The 12,619-nt window shown below is 45.1% G+C and overlaps 1 long non-coding RNA gene across 1 annotated transcript in view; it reads right to left on the bottom strand.

The window, feature by feature from the left end:
- Positions 1-6,406: 6,406 nt before the first annotated feature.
- Positions 6,407-12,619, bottom strand: part of LOC149856742 (uncharacterized) — a 31,907-nt gene continuing 25,694 nt past the window's right edge. The window contains exon 3 of the long non-coding RNA XR_016438331.1: positions 6,407-7,046. This is a non-coding gene — a long non-coding RNA (uncharacterized LOC149856742). The remainder of the gene's footprint in view (positions 7,047-12,619) is intronic.

The following is a 12,619-nucleotide window of genomic DNA, read 5'->3' as shown; positions in this document are numbered from 1 at the left end:
TATACTTCTGTTCAAGAGACCAGTGTATTACAGGCATTGAGTGGTTTTCAAGTCACACAAGTTGAAGTCCAAGCTAATGCTATGCCTGTGGTGGGGGTGTTTACACAGTGGGCCAGAATTTGGTCCCAGGAAGAGAAGTTCACTTGCAGTCTATGCATGAAACACTAAAGCAACGTGAAGCCGGGCTTCCGAAGGAGCCAGAGTCCTGTATGCAATAGCCATGGTTGTGCACATAAACTGGATACATGCACAGGCCCTCCCAGTCATTTCATTATGTTTTTGGGTGTGCAGCTGCATACTTAATTTCTTTGAAAGGCTCCTCAGAGTAGGGGTGCACAATCAAACATCATCCAGGGCCACTTATAATGTGCCCTTTCCAATTCAGGGCTTTATTGGGATATGGGGATATGCTCTGATTGGATACAGAACCTCAGCATGTTTGCAGGCAGGAAACTGGACTACAGATGCAGGTGCATGCACAGATTAAAGGATCACCATCCACTGAGGACAGAAGACTCACTGTTTTGCTTTTTAAATAATTTCTTTGATTTCAAAATTGGATTAACAAAGAATCATGATGGACTATTGGGATTGTCTTAGCAGGCCACATGTTGGGCCCTTACCGGAAGAAAGACTATAAAGAGAGAGATGGGATGAGCGGCAACACATTGTTAAATGCCTACTATGAAACTTGAAGAGATACTTTTCCAGAGAAGAGTTTGCAAGAGAGCACAATACTATAATAATTTTAAAAAAATCTGAAGGGAGTGGTTGTGTCTTGTAGGTAGCTCTGAGTTGGGTTTTCTACAATTGCACTTAACCAAAGGGAGCATGGGGATGGGAGGGGATCCTCTCCAGCCGGACAACATGCACCCTGATCATCCCTCCATAGGGTGCTGTTTGTTTGTCATCCCCTCTGGCAAAAGAATGATGAGGGAGAAGGGAGCAAAATGCAACTTTGCATCTTCCCAGGAAGGGAGTAGGCTCTTCCCCTCCCCTGAAGCTTGGACTACAGCTCTATGGCCTGCCTTATGGAGGCTGTGCAAAGGGGAGGAAGTTTCTTACATTCTGCCCAGGCTCCTCACCATGTACCTGCATAAGGGCCAGGCAAAATCTAGATCTACGGTGTCTGTCCCTTTGGTACCGTGGATGCAACATGGATCTCAATTCCAGTAGAATCTGATTCTTCATGGATTTAGGTTTCTTGCCTCCAGCAAAGATGAGAGTTTGTGAACCAGCTGGGGGTGTATGCAGCTGCAAGAAATAGCCATGCAGGGCTGCTGAGGGCTTTGCTCTGGTTTTTATTTCAGAGGGCCACTTCCCTGCTCAGCTTTGTGGGACCACCTATGGGTTCCTCTGAAATAAAAGTAAAAGCTGCAGCAAGCTGTGACAACCCGGTGTGAAAGAAGTTGGAGGGGGTGCAAACCACACTGATCTGAGTGGCCCAGGTTCTTTTGTACAAGTTGTATTTGCTCTGAGCACTTCATATGGATCTCCTCATATCACAAACTACATTTGAAATAGAAAAGGTCAAGGCTTGCCTGTGGATGCATGTACAGCAAGTTCTCTGAAGTCAGAAGAAGTTCTGCACAAATGTCTCTGTGCAGGATTCAGCCCTCAGGCTGTAGAAAAGGCAGCTGTATCTGATTCAGCTACATTTAAATTAACAAAAGAATATTATTGGGGTTAACCTTTCATATTCGAAGCATGAGATTGGGGAAGAGTGATCTGGAATCTAATCCTGGCTCCTACTGGAGACTGACTCTTTGACTTAATGCAAGTTATACAATCAGAAAAAGTAGGTCTGGAAGGGGCATCAGGATGTTATCTAGTCTAACCCTGCACTTGAGGCAGGATCGGCTCTGTCTAAACTATCCTAGACAATTTTAATCTATCCTGAAAAACTTTGGGAACAACTCTCACATCAACTACCAGGCATAATGCACAGAAGACCAAATGCACCCTTTAACTTACCACATGTAAAGCAGGGAAACAAGGGCAACGTTTGTGTCCAGCCACTGTAAGGACAGGAAATCCTTACCCTTCTTTGTGCACCAGCTTCCAAGTAAGGTTAATGATACTCATTGTAGACATGTACACTGCTGCTGAATCAGGCATGTTCAAAGTGCTGACTGCTCTCAGCATGCTATATAAGTGCATTATTGTTATCAGGTCCCCATTCTACAAGCTAAGCTTTCTTTTGCTCTCTAAGTCATAGCATTTTGCTCCCTAAGTCATACTTAGCTCTGCTTATTTGCTGATATCAGCCTGGAAAATGAAGCAGAAACACTAAAGCAAAGTACTTAGGTGCCTAACTCCCACTGAAATCAATTCCTTTGAGGAGCTGGCCCAAGGGGACTTATTCAGGACCATACAAACACACTAGTGATAAAGGTGGGAACAGAATGCAAAGCTCCTGCATTCTGTCCATAAGACCAGGCTGCTGAGTTTGCCTATTGGTTTCAGTGAAACTGTTTGAAGAATAATATTGGTAAATATGGGATAGGCTGACTTAGGACCTATATATACTAACTCAACTAAGTGCTTCTGAAAATTTTACCCACTTAGTTGGGTTAGTAGCTTCAGTCATCTGTACCTCTGGGACTTGGGGGTCTTTGAAAATATTACTCTGTTTAAATACATTATCATATTATAATAATAGAAACTGCCATTGCTGTGCCATAGTTCAGTTTACTAACTCACTGGAATCTAAGGAATTCAGTCTCTATTCTGGTAATTTTGCATTGGCGAGGAAATTTATACAGTAAATAAAAAGATGTAGGATAATTAGATCAGTCATTATGTTATGTGCCCAAATATGATTCACAAGATAAACCCAGAGGATGTGTCCCCACAAGCATCAATGTGCATTTCCCTGGGGAAAAACAGCAGTGGCACAATAATCCCTGGGGAAACCATGCATGTGTGCTCTGGCGCATGGCATGTTGCCTCAAATTGGGTACCGGAGGCTGAGGCCAGTGCCTCAGCTGGACCTAACAGCTTTACCTGGGGCCCTGGGGGCTTCCAGGGCCTGCAGCTGCGGTGATCCTGCAGTGGGAAGTTTGGCCGGCAGCTAGAGTGTGGCTCCAGCCAGCCATGCTCTGGTTTTGGGCAGTGCACGTAGCAGCAGCTTTTTTTAAGCGCAGGATTTTTTGATACTGGGCTTTCCTGGTGTCAGAAAACTCCCCCATGCTGCAAATTAACAGCACAGGGATCACCTGCATGTGCAGCACCACAAAAAGGTCTGCGGCGCCACATACCGCATGTGCGCACCTGTCTGGACGCACCCAGATTTCAAGTAGAAATCCGTAGTGACAAATACATCCTAACCTGTTGCTGGTCTTTTTGAGTTCTTTGCAGCAGAAAAACTGCTCTTATTGTTCTTCTTTAGTCAAAAAAATGAGTGAAAACTAAGAACCAGCATTATCCAAGGGGTGCCTTGAGTCTAACAAAGGGTGCTTCACATCTAAAAAGGTTGAGAACCACCCATCCAGATAATTTTCTAGATTGTATTTCTTTCAGTTCATTCAGAAGAGCACTGTGCTAGGCTGTAGCTGGCTGGCCTTTGGTATACTACAACATCCTTCTGCTGGTTCCTAAATCTGTTTACTTCTTGTGGGGAGGAGTGTGTTTAATTCGAACATATGCAACCATCTGGAACAGGGCACTCTCTTTCAAACTGGGGAGCATGGTTTCTTTTTCTTGTCTTCCTTAAAGATCCCTCATTTGGTTGTGAAATAAATGACTCCTGTAATCCACTGTCCATAGAAAACATCACCTCTGACAAATCTCCACTTCCTCAGTTTTTCTGGAAATATGATTCTGTGGAATAACCCCTGGAATTCATCTGCTCAGAAATTATGTACTTGGTATTTTCCCTTTTTGTTGGGAAACATTAATGCCTGAGATATTTATCAGCCCTAATGTGGTCCCCTCCCATATGCAGGAGTTCTCTAGCATTGACTCAGCTTTTCACACTTTGATGGCCTCATGATAGGTATTTAAATGAAAGAATTTGCACAGACACTGAGCACCCAGGATTCCCAATGGGAGATGGGTGTACTCAACACCTTTGAAAACAATCAGGTCACTTGGGCACAAAACCAGAGGTAGGCACTTAAAATTAGGCACAACATTTTAAAACATTGGGCCTAAGCATGTATGCCGCTGTATCCACTGAAGATGGGGAGCACATGGCTTGACAGTTATAACTGTATGGAAATGTCTGTGTATCTATTAGCTGTGTGAAGACCTTATAAATTAAGGCTCCCTACATCCTGATCTACCAAAAATGTATCCTCCCATTCGCTTTGCCAACATGCTGCCAGATGGCTGAATTTCAGGCATCCTGTCTGAACTGGACAGCTGGGGATTGCAACAGATTTCTACACTGTATCAGCATGCACAGCTAAGGGTAGGGCTTGGCTCTGTGTGTGGGGGTTGCACATCATGGGTTCAAATCTGTATTAAGGTTATAAATTAAAGTGCATTTTTTGCTCCAGAGTTCATCATGCCAACATGATGAAGTCACCGCTCATTTAGGCATCATGTAATAAAATGGTTTTCCCTACTCAGGAGGGGCAATTGCAGATAAACGGGTTATTGTACATCAGACCTGACAGCACCATGGTCTGAATTCCCTTCTGGGTTAAGTAGGTGCAACTCCAGTGTGAAAATGTCCTGGCTGATGCCAGCAGTGAATTTGGGATCATGTCTGACTATTGCTGTTGCTTACCAGTTTCATTTAATGAGCAAAAATATCATCTCAGTTCTTCCAACTAAAGATTGGCCAGCACTCTCCCTAGACCCATCCAATTTGCCTGAGTAATGACTAGGGGCCTGATTTAGGAAAACAGCTAAACACAAGAAGTCACTTAACCAGATGGGAGAAGTCACTTAGCCAGATGCTTGACTTTCAGCATCTGCTTAAGTCCTGTTGTCTTCCACAGAGGGCCACATGAATTGTAGAATATAGAAATGTAGCATTTTAATTACATTGTGTATATCCTGGTCCTTCTAATCTGTGTAGACATCTCCTCTTGTCCTCCCCCTCTTGTCCAAGAGACACAGTGGTATGTGTTGGTGGGAGTGCATTGTGGTACCTTTAATAAGCTTGGGGTTGTCATGGGACTCCTGATACAAACAGACAGGGTTCTCAGGATCATACACAATATAAATTAGAAGTTCTGTTCTGTCAACAAGAGTCTGTGTGTATATAAGCACCCTTAACGATGTTTTTTCAAATACTCAGCACTGGATATTTTTAGCTGGTGTGAGCCTCACATTTTCCTTAGGACACTGATTCTGTTCGTACTGACATCCCCCACCTTGTGTGTCTTATGCTGAAACTCCCACGGGGGGATGTTTCTACTGAACCAGACACAAGCCTCTTGTTATTCAGACTGTGCTGACATCTGTTGGCCCTTATCAATAAAGGTGGTGAAAAACAAAAGTAGGCAGTTTCACTTACTGGGAGATTGCCCATGGCTAGAAGTAGATAATTGGGAAAAGAATTTTGTAAGAACACTGGGCTGCGGCCAGATGGGGATCATTTACTGGAATGCACTTTGCAGTAGTTACCAGAGGAAAGGAAACAAAACAACTAAATTAACAAGATTCATATGCAGCAGGAAAAATGACTGTCCTCCAAAATACGTATTGTCCTATAAAGACAACTGCATTCCCAACAAACCTTTTTTTCTTTTTTAATTGTAGCATTTACTACGGTGTCATAATGGCAGACACAATTCAGGCTTGTTTCTGGATACCATAACCTAAAAGCAAAGTGTGTTAAGTCCTGTTCACTAATTACCTCAGTGGGATTTAGCACATGCTTAGGCACCCATCCGTTCAAAGTCATGAGGTTTTGTCAAATAACACCAACTGTTGGCAGGCAAGGCCAGTTACTTAGATGTGATGACCTCCTTAATTTGACTCTACATTCAGTATAATCAAGGAGGGTCAGTCAGCTGTTCTGGAAAGTACCCGGTCTATTCAGCCTTGAGTGAAAGCTCCATGCTGCAAATGCTTACATGTATGAGTTATCTTATTCAGACGGTTAGTCCCATTTGGACCATTTATGAGTATTCAGACTTAGAACAGTATTGTTGCCGGCTGTCAGTACGTTCTTGATCTATGGGTGATCACAGCTTTAACTGCAATTGATGTCTAGAGTAGCCACCTTACATTCAATTTAAGTGAGGAAACAGTCAGATGGCCTTCATTTAGAAGACCGACTAAAGAGCTGGAAAAAGCAGAGGTTACTAGACGAGGCATGAGCCATCACAGTAATCCTGAGCAGAAGCTGAGCCTTGTGGCCCAAGAGGTTTTCTTGGACACTGATCACAAATACAGAAGCTGGGGCACTGATTTATTTGCAGCTGTTTGAGTGTGTATCATATAGGAAGCAAGCAGAGTGAAGAGCAGCAGCGTGAATGTGGCTCTGAGCTGAAGCCAACAGAGAAAGAACTCCTTTTTGGACAGTACTGACTGGAGATGCAGAACAAGGAAACAGCCTACTACTGGTGTAATGTGAATATAATGTGCATAACAGCCAGAGGAAGTAGGGGGCAGTCTGCAGAGCTGCGCCAACTGTAATTTGGACTACAACTCCTAGAAGCCCCCAAGAGCTGAGGGGCAGGGCAAGGTTAAGAGAGCAACGTGCACGTGAAACCTGGTCAACCCTAAGCCGAGGAGGAACGTGCAGTGGAGCTGGAGATCTGATGGCTCGGTCAGCCAGGACTGTAGACTGGAGCTGGACACAGGGGCAGGTGCAGGCTGCTGTTTGAGTACTCTTGGGACTATAGGCTAGTTTGGGAACACTTCTGGAGGGGTGGAGGGAATTAATGTGCTGAGTGTGTTACCACAGTATTTATGTTTTACCTGTTCCATCCCTTTGGCCCATTGGCTTGTGACCCTAACCCCTCTGATTTTCTATATAAAAGTGGGAACTCCCCTTTTCTTCTTGTGCTGGCTTCTGGAGCTGCAGAGTTGGCACACTGGTTGCTCCTGCTGTGTTCATAGCAGTAGAAAGTTGTGTTCATTTTCTGCAAACAAAAAAAGACTGCACTGAATGAAGAAATGCTGGGCGATCATCAGTTTCCCAAGAGAAACAATCTGGCAGTGTCCCAAATATTGTTACCCACGGGGAACACTAGATTAGTTTGGGCCTCCCAGAAACAAACGGTCCCTTCAAGAAAAGTGGGACAATCAAATCTGCCCTTTGGTTTTAAAGGCAGTTTGTGCTGCTTAGTCTTTGGAATAATAATTTAATAGAGAATGAGCTTATCTTCCAGTGCTTTAAAAACAGCAACCAGTCGACTCAAGGGAGATTAGGTAGTTAAAGTTCTACCAAGAAAGATTTCATCATTTCTGTAAGCAGTTGGAAGGTTAATGTTTCCTAGGGAAGCATGAGGCGAGTGTCACATTGCCTGTTAGTCTGTTGTTCTCATGTAAACACAAAGAGTTAAAAGGGGAAAGGCAAGCTCACCAGGAACATACTTTCCTGATTAAAAATATTGTCCACGAGGATATTACATTTTGCCAGGCATAACAAAATGTGGGAAACAGGGATCAAGCGAGTGCACTGCTTGTGTGCACTGGAGCAGTCTTGCCAACACTGCTATTGCAGGACTCCTTGCTATTGGACCCCAATATCAAGGTAAAGAGCTAGATTTGGCAGGCATAATGGGTCTTGGAGTTGACTGGGGCATAATCTGAAACATAGTGCAGTGTGGTTATGTGCAGCAGTTCTTGAAGGATTCAGAAGAGGAGGAGCTCACAGCAAGCAGTTTAACCCCCAAGTGGTACCTCTTCATTTCAAAGCTAAAAGCCTGCAGTGCCTTGAACTCACGTGTTTTACATGGAGAAGCTGCTGTAGATTTGGCGGAGGGGCTGGATCTTGTGGTTGAAATGGTGTAGAATGGCACTGGTGTGGACCTAGGGCAAACTTGCAACTTGTTTTCTATGCCAGGGCAAGAGAGATTATTGACAGCTCAACTATTGCTAATGACAAATTCAAAATTGAAAATACAGCTGGAACAAACAGAAGTTTTCTGAGCTGCCCAAATTAAGCTGGCAAGCTGGATCAGGAAAAGGAGCACAGGAAAAAAATTGGAAGCCTAAGTTATTGCTACCGCAGTGGGACCAAATTAATTCATGCATGCTTTACCTATGATGTTTAGGGTAGGCCTATGTTGCTGAGTTCATCTGAGCTCTTACATGGATTTTGGCCTTTAATACCTTACACAGAAAAGCCTCTGGTATAGGTCTGGATGAGCTTGACATTTAGGCTAATTAGGAGCAGGGGAAGCTCATCAACACAGGCTAGAATGAACCACATGACACAGGCTATATCACAGAATCACCAAGCATCCTCCTGCAGAAGACTTCATGACTTCACATGAAAACTAAACACGTTTTTCTGCGATTAGCACAAAGGCTTCAGAAAGTTTCTCACCATAGTGAGCAGGGTGTGTGCACACCCGCTTAACACACACAGTGTGTGGAGTGAGTACAGGGACATGGGGATATGAATAGGGCTTTGCTCACACCCAGGCTAACTACTATCATTCAGGTAATCTCCTAAACCTTCTCAGAAGCTTAAAATGTCTATTGTGTCCGTTACCATCACAAACAGCCCCATGGTATTTGATGAGCTTCCGGTCTTCTTCGGAAGACAGGTGGAGGAAACAAGGCACTTCTGTTCATTTTTCCTTGCACCATCAGCTGCTCATCTACTTTCTCATTAGGAAAGCAGGCAATACAAGGCTACATGTGCTCCTATTGCAAGTGGACTTAGTTTCATTGACTTCAAAGGAGCAAAACCTGCTAATAACATTCATGAATTCAGCCAGTGATCTCCCTAAGCCACTCTGAAGAAACATTGTCACGGTTGCAAAACAGTGCAAGGAACACCTCTCCTTGAGATAAAATACCTGCATTTCTTTTGCAAAACACAGACAGCTGCCAGCAACTCTAGCAACAAATAATGGAGGTCCTTCTCAACATGAGCTTTCTGACAAGTGATTCCAATTACCTCACTTTAAGCAGTATGACAGAAATTATAGATGCATCTAGTGAAGGAAGGCCAGTGGTTTTGTTCTTTAATTCCTATGCTGCTTGTAGTTGCACAGTTTACACTATTTATAATGAAATATTATGGAACTCCTAGGAGGGACTGAGAAGCACAAAATCAGGGTGAGTTTTTCTCTGGATGATTAAATCCATATGGAGTCAATTTTTTTCTCAGTTACGTCACAGTAAAACCAGATTAGCTGGAAGTAGAATTTGGCCCCTGGTTTGGAAAGAACTAGCTCACTTAGCTGTATAAAGGGGAGGTGAGTGCAGGCAGCCCGTGTCCTCTAGATGTCACTGCTGCCACAGACTTGTAAATTTGTGTTTCCCTTTGCACCAATCCCTATGCCTGTGTGGAAAGCGAAGTAAGTGTTAAAGGGCCAAGCCCCTATTTTCATTCATATTTTGTCAGTGACACCACATCATCTCAGCAGTGGAAGTAATTGAAAAAAAACCCCTAATTTATTTCTTATAATTTCTGCTATTTCTTTCCTATTTGTATTTCTCCCAGCTCTCTCACAGCCAGCTGTAAATCAGTTCAGATACTTGCAAGTCCACATGCATTAGTGAATGCTGCAATGCTCAGGATGCAAATGTTGCAGGGGGATGCCAATTACATTACTGTATAGCTGCTTTTGCAAGGATATTAAAAAAAGGTTGATGGAAAAAAATTCCTGTCACTTTTCATCCTCACAGCCAGGCTGCATGCAGCTGATTCATAATGTTCTCTGTGAAGGCAGGGTAGATTTGTACCTTAGAGCACTGGCGACGCGTAGCAGGGGTACATGTGTGCCCCCTGAGATTGGCTGTGTACCCCCCTGGAAGCACCAGCTGTGAAACTTCCAGTTTCGTTGGTGGTGGTTCCAGGCTTGGCGATCAACCACTGGGGGACACCCTCCTCCCCTAATTGGCGATCTGGTGCCTGGCAGACTCAGGAGGCACCAGTCATCCATGCCTTATAGACCAAAGTAGGACTATATATGTAGCATAAGCTTTCTTGAGCTGAAGCTTACTTCAGATATTCTTGTATCATGTCCATCTTCCTAATATTTTCTGCCAGGGAAGAATTTGGGAACTCCTAGCCAGGAAAACCTTCTCTCTGATCAGCACAGACTAGGTACAAGTGGCAGACTCAGTCTACCAAAGTACTTCTTTTGTCCAGGTGTATCTCCCTGTCTAGGGACAGATGTTACACATAAACCAGTTTAGTGATCAGAAACTGGTTTAAACCTGTAACAGTACAAAAGTTCAGTGCACATAAACCAGTTTCAAAATGGCCGAAACTGGTTTAAGATAAACCTGGTTGAACGTACTATCAGACTTAACTGATTCGGATCAAACTGGTTTATGGAACTTCTATCCCAGATCCCTTCCTGGTTTAAGTTAAATCAGAGTCCTCCAGCATCCCAGGAGGCTCTGCAGCCTTGGGCTGTGCTGTGCTGTCTGCTCCAGAGAGCAGGGCTGGTTCTGTCCCTCTGCTCTGTAGCCCAAGCAGAGGCAGGGGCGTGACCAGACACCAGCTCAGCATGGTCCCCTGAGGCAAAGAGGCCAGGGAGGCAGTTTATTCCCCCCTCTCTTTCCTACTCCCCCCAGGGGGCCCTAGCTGGGGTCTGCCTAGCCAGCATGTAGCAGCCCCTGTCAGGCATTCCCCGTACCTTGCTGCTCCAGCAGTGGTGGAGGGACATGGCCAGCCCCATCTGCAGCCTCAAGCAAATGGGAATGGAGCGGGTTTTAATTCCCTGCCCCTCTGCTGTCTCATCAGCACGGAGCTAGCCAGGGCAAAGCCAGCTGAGCATGCACTGCTGCTGGGCAGTGAGCAGGGCATACCCGTCTTGGCAGCCCAGGGGCACAGGTTATAACACTAGGGGTAAGGGGGTGAGCCCACACCACTGCAGGGGCTGGGGCTGTCCTGGGTGCTGCTCTCCAGTAGGCAGAAGGGGCTGCCAGGAAGGAGCTTTTCTTCATGGGACTTTGCTCCTGGGCTGCCCCAAGCAAAACCAGCCCCGGTGGCTGGGAAGGCACAGTGGGATCACCCACTGGCTGGGAGTGAGGCTGGGCCATGCTGAGCCATGAGCAGGGGGGACAAACATGAACACCTTGTGCTGCTGCTACATATCCCCAGAGAACACCCATGCCACGTGCATGGCAGGTTACCCCAGGTGGGGAGGGAAGGCTGGGGACAGCAGTTGTGCTGGGCCCCACAGCCTTACCTTTGGGTCTGGGGGCCTCAGGGAGCTGCAGCCACAGCACTCCTGCAGTTGGGAGCCTGGCCAGCAGCCAGAGCGTGGCTCTGACTGGCCAGGCTCCCGTTTTGGGTGGTGTACATTGCTGCCACATGCGCCACCCCACTTTTTTTAGTGTGGGTTTTTTTTACCCCAGGATCTCCTGGACTCAATTCCCGCCCCACCCCCCAGGTGCTGCAAGGTAGCACTGTGGGGAACGCCAGCATGTGCAGTGTGTGGCACTACAGACAGATCCGTGGTGCCACGTACCGCACATTTGCGCTTGTCTGGACACAGCCAGAGATTCCATACTGCTTAAAACGTTTTGACTTGTTGTGGTCTTTCTGAGTTGTCTGCAACACAATTGCTATGTTATTTTTCTGGTTTCACTTATTAGGTGACTACAAGAGATAGCATTTCCCAAGGGGTACCCTGTGTCTAAAAAGGTTTCAGAACCCCTGGTTAAAGGAGCAGTGCTGTCAAGGTTTTGCTGTGTTAGTAATGAATGGGAAGCCTAAGACTGGAGTGAGATAGACCATCTGGATCAGAAACGAGAGTGCTGCCAACAAAGTCATACAGAGAATTTTTCTTCCGCTTTGTGCTACAAGTCAGAATCTTTATCAACAATATCAAAGAGGTATTTTTTGCTATGTCCATAATGGAACCATCTTTTCTAGAACGGGATGGACTTTTTAAGAAAAAAATTGCCCCTCTACAACATTATACCTTGATGAAAAGGAGGAAAGAAACCTAATTTTTTTAGAACAATATATTGGAATTTTCATTTGACTTTTTACTAGTTTTGTTCCAAACATTATCTAATTTTCTTAATAATGCTGAGAATCCAGTAGATTATATTGAGAGGAAGCAGATGCTGAGAAGTTATGAGACTTCCAAATTCACAGAGGAAGGCAGGAATAGGATAGAAGTGGAGAGTGTGGCTAGGAACAGAAATTATACATAAACCAGTATAAGTGATTGGAAACCAGTTCAAATCTGTAACACAATAGAAGTTCAGTCTACGTAAACCACTTTCAAAATGGTCAAAACTGGTTTAAGATGAACCTGGATAGATGTAGGATCAGACTTAAATGATTTAGGTTAAATCAGTTTATTAAACTTCTGTTCCAGATCCCCTCCAGATTCAAGTCAACTCCCAGCCCCGCAGCACCCCAGGACGCTTTGCACCTCCCCTGCAAACTCCCCCTTGCAGGGTGGGCAAGCTGTCCTTGGCCCAAGCAGTTTGCTCCAGCCAAGCAGGAAGGTGTGCTTTTAGTGCCCCCCTAGTTTCTGGCCTGCGCCACTGGAGGTGTGTGGGTGCA

This window comes from Crocodylus siamensis, chromosome 10 (genome assembly GCF_052110815.1).
Source record: "Crocodylus siamensis isolate JL-2025a chromosome 10, ASM5211081v1, whole genome shotgun sequence".
NCBI classification, from domain to species: domain Eukaryota; kingdom Metazoa; phylum Chordata; order Crocodylia; family Crocodylidae; genus Crocodylus; species Crocodylus siamensis.
This window is presented reverse-complemented; position numbering and strand designations above follow the sequence as displayed.